Consider the following 5,055-nt stretch of genomic DNA (forward strand, 5'->3'; position numbering starts at 1 on the left):
TAGCACTACGAGGTTTCTGGACCGCTATTTCAACAATCAACGTCGACTTAATATTTGCCTTTAGTGTCCCTTCAAGATACAAGATACTCCTATAGAAACACCACCGTACTAAACAATAATCGCTGGCTCAATTCCGCTTCTCAAGCTGGTATTGGTGCCTATAAACCGCCTGAATAAAGCTAAGCGCAGTGACATCATTTTATTTTTCCGCCAGAGTCCACCAGTGAAGGCAGGCGATGATGTGTGCGCGTCCCTTTTGGTGGAGCAGAGCAACATAACAGCGCTTGCTTATTCTCGACAGAACAAGCGCGCGAACGTCTATGCTTAGCTCACGTGCCTTTCTTTTCTCGACTTTTTTTTTTCTTTTTTCGTATGCCAGTGCCATGATACTTACCCTTACCCCCTGTCTAGCGCCGCGTACCACAATGCGTGGAGTCATTATCGCGCAAATTCTGATGCCACACCCCTGCGTAGTGCCTCGTTACGAAATCTGAAGCCTAGGGTTGCTTTGCGTCTCGTGGCTTTCACACTTCACCGATTTGAAGGATATTGTGAATGTATGTTCGACTTACACTGCGATTGACTTATGCGCAAATAAGATCCTAACTATAGCACCACTCGTGCCGATGCTAGATCTAATAAGTGAAACGTTTACCTAACAGAAGATAACTTGGTGTACCCTATCTTTTGTTCCTGCTGTCGATCCAATCCCGACCGCGGTGGTCACGCTTTCGATGGAACCGTAAATACTTGAGGCCCGTGTATTTCGACTTATGTGCACGTTAAAGAACTCCAGATGGTCGAAATTTCCGGAGCCCTCCACTGTGGCGTCCCTCATAATCGTACAGTGGCTTCGGGACGTTAAACCCTAACGAGTATTATTATTATGTTCCTGCTATCTTTATTCAAAGAGTTTTTGAAATCATAATTTGATTGTTAGCACAAGTTCTTTCTTAGTTGTCCTTCTTTTGCGTCCCGTACATTACCGAGGGCTCTGAACTGTTTTTTGATTTTTTTTTTTCGGTCTGGTCACACAGCAATACGCCTCTTGTAACGTGCTGCCAAAATATGCTCTCTGCTTTAATCTTACTTTGAACTCTCTGCTTTATTTCTGCTACTGTTTATGCATTTATATTTCACTTGAGTTTACTGTTCTGCCAAGGCTATTTTGAAAGCAAATATGTAATTATGTGGGCGCGCACTGAGTATACAGTACCGAATATCCTGCTTATTGCTTAGCAAAACAGCGAAATTGAGCTTGCATTATAATTACGGAAATAATTAGGTGCCAAATTAAAGTTGTTAGGAAAGGGATTCGAGAAACATTGCGATACCAAATGGCCTGTTTTTCTCATGAGCGTCCCAACAAGCCGTTTCAGTCAATTTTTCATAGGCACTAAATATTTTTATTGTCTTACATTAGCAAGTAAGTTGGCGATACTTCATGCTTACTTGACATAACTATTAGGGGTGCCGCCTGTATCGTGTTTCACTACTTCTTCACGATGAATGTTTGATACAGAACGGATTTTCTGTTTTATTTACATATATTTGTCTTCCTTTTTGTTTAGGCCTCCCTAATTTTTTTTTTTTTTTTTTTTACTATTACTAATCACCAGGTAATCAGAGCTGTAGGTGGCAATTGCGTGAATAACAGCGGTGTGCTGCAACGATTTGTGCAAATATCTGCCACGCGCTCTTATTTCTTTATTTTGGTGTGGTCGGGTTTAAAACGCAAAAAAATTATTAGGATGCTCTGCTCAAGCCACACCGCGATGTTTCGGAATCTTCGCGGTTGTTTCAGATTGCCCTGTTAAGATTACGCGCAAATCCCAGCCGCGGCGGCCGCATTTCGATGGAGGCGAAATGCTCGAGCCCGTGTACTTAGATTTAGGTGCACGTAAAGAACCCCAAGTGGTCGAAAACGCCCAGGTGGTCGTTAACAACCCCAGGTGGCCCTCCACTACGGCGTCTATCATAACCATATCGTGGTTTTGTGATGCAAAACCGCAACAATTATTATTAAATTATGCGCAGGACACGAACACTGTAGTTCATTCGGGTGTTTACGCGAGCACGAGCGGTAACGCAGGAAGGTTCGATCGCTGGTGTGACCACGCGTTCCGCCGAAGATCAGAATACGGAAGGCCAACGACATTTATTGCCGCTATCAGTGTACAGCACTATTTTGCTTGTACATTGAGTCAATTAGTTTTCTGGGCACAAGTTTGCCCAATGAGCAGTTTCGTTTCTACCAGAGTGACTGCCGCCTTCTTCATCATCACCACTACGTGATAATACAATAGGCATTTCTAGGGAGCACATGTTCTCTCGTTGAGGAAAAATTTTTAAAAGATTGCACGTGAGTTAGTATATGATAACGAACGTTTTACGCCAGCAGATAAGTAAAACATGAAGAGTCATTGCAGTTTTATGAGCTCTACACGTATACACAGTGCGTCACGAAAAATGTCGCTAGCAGTGTTGTCGCTGCTGTACACCGGTGGTTCAGTACTGCGTAAACGGGCTCTTACAGACAAGGTAAAGCTCCACACCGGTATTTGCGCCATCGAGCGAATGCTTCTTGTTGAAGTTCTTGTGATTAGATGGCGACCGGCTAGCTGGTGGGCAAGCTGAGCAGCGACTCTCATCACTTACAAAAATTACAAGCAAGAGCCGCGGTCAGTGAACCGCTGTCCTGTTAAGCAGCCGAAACAAGCCCAAATAAGTTCTGTCGGAAGTGAACTAATGCACTTTGAGCAAGAAGGACAAAACTTTTGAGATACTAACAGATATTTATCATAAAAGAAACTTTCAAGCAAACCTTTTTTTTGTGTGCATACGCGTCCGCTACTATATTATGGGGGTTTATAATAACAAATTTGCGAATGTATCGAAGTATCTTAAGATACAATTGGCAAGTATCGTATCGGATACAATTATTGCGGTAGTATCTTGTAACTGTATCTCCAATACTTCTTGCCGGAGTATCTTCTATCGTATCGCGATACAATTTCAAAGTATCTTGCCCAGCCCTGATATATATATATATATATATATAATGTGCGTGCGTGCGTGCGCGCGCGCGCGCGCGTGTGTGTGTGTGTGTGTGTGTGTGTGTGTGTGGTGTGTGTGTGTGTGTGTGTGTGTGTGTGTGTGTGTGTGTGTGTGTGTGTGTGTTTTCCCTAATAAAATTTAGTTGAGAGTCGGCGCGTCCTGTGCCTCTTATTCTTCGTCCTTCTCCCGTGTGCGCTGCATCAACTCAGTGTGTCGGAACGGAACGAAAACCAAAAACGAAAAAAAAACGCTATTTCTGACCGGAACGAAAACGTAACCGAAACTTTATCTATTTTGTTCCGGAGTGAAACCGAAATTTATTTTATCGTTTTTCGGTTCACGGGAAAGCTTGGCCATCCGGAACAACCGAGGTCATGCAACGTGAGCAATAATGCATATCTCAGGGCAGGGGCGTAGCCAGAAATTTTTTTCGGGGGGGGGGGGGGGGTTCAACCATACATTATGTATGTTCGTGCGTGTGTTTGTATGTGTGCGTACGTATATATATGCGCAAGCAAAATTGAAAAATTTCGGGGGGGGGTTGAACCCCCCCAACACCCCCCCCCCGGGCTACGCCCCTGTCTCAGGGCGATAGTATTAGCGCGTACCTCAGGCAAGAATTCCGAAGTAAAGATTTGTTGAAATAGTGCGAAAAACGAAAACAGTGGCAACCGGAGACGTTTATATTAACGCAAGTGGACTTTCGCGTGCCTGTCACGCAGGCCATCGTGGAGATGACATTCTTGGTGTTGAACTTTGTTTCATCAGAACAGCGGTCTCGCACATCAGAGTACACTCGATGACGTGTTGCTGCTGAAATCGAGCTCACTCCCTTGACACAAAGCATTGTGCCTGCTCAAAATAGTCGTAATTGACTTTTGAGAAAATAGTTACTATGACTTTGAAGGGTACTGGTTTGTACTAGTTTATAGGAATTCGTGGTATAGTTACTTCCGCTCTGAAGAACGTGGGAATAACGTGTTTTACCCCTGTCCCACTTTCTTATGAGGAGCGGAAGTAACTATACCACGAATCCAGTGTGTGTTTTATCGTTCTTTTAACTTCAAACTTTTTAACTTTTAACTTAAAACCGTTATGAACCGTCACGGAACATTTTTTTTTTTTTTCGTATCCGCAACGGAAGTTTTTGCGGTGGAACGAAACTAAAACCGAAACGAAAAACATTTCGTTCCGGCACCCTGGCATCAAGCAAAGATGTCTGCTGCTGGTTCCACTTGTTCCGAGATTGTCCACGTGTGCGTCGCCTAAAAGACATGCAGAACTGCTTTAGAGCGAAACCGTATATGGCTACGTTCCGGCGGATAGTGTCCACGGACAAAACGATGAGCAGAACAACGATATTCAGCGGCTTTCGCCCTCTCCGATGCCTCTTTCACAACTACCGCGATACTTCCCACCAATCGTTATGCGCCTTCGTCTCGCAACGTAGAAATCGGTATAGTGCCGTTATCGGCAGTTGCCCTTTGGACACGCTATGGGACGAACTTATGTCGTTCGCTCCGAGGAACGAGAACGGAAGCGCGAATGGGCGCGAAAACGACGTGCAGCCGCAGCCGCTCCACAACCACGTGAGAAGAGAGAGAGAGTACAAATTTATTAGAGTCCAGTGCAGACGCTGCGGTTGCCCCGCGCCACCCGCCAATATCACTGCACCCAAAGTGGTGCCCTAAATAAGTAATCATATGTTAAAGGGACCCTGAAACAATCTTTGAATTTTTGTCAGCGTTTAGACTATAGCATCATCAAATCATTCGCACTACAAATTAAGTAAACCAGTGAGGTCAGTTACGGGCAATTATGAGTGACCATTTAACTCGTCCGACAACGCGCAACCGTCGCCAGCGACGGCTGGCGATCTAAAGTGACCCTTAGAACTTGATTTACCGGTTCAATGCATTCGTACAGAATTGTCAAAACCGTTTCAGGGTCCCTTTAACCCTACAGGCACATTAATACACTTAGACACACAGCGCTACT

The sequence above is a fragment of the Rhipicephalus sanguineus genome, chromosome 6, assembly GCF_013339695.2.
Source record: "Rhipicephalus sanguineus isolate Rsan-2018 chromosome 6, BIME_Rsan_1.4, whole genome shotgun sequence".
In the NCBI taxonomy this organism is placed as follows: domain Eukaryota; kingdom Metazoa; phylum Arthropoda; class Arachnida; order Ixodida; family Ixodidae; genus Rhipicephalus; species Rhipicephalus sanguineus.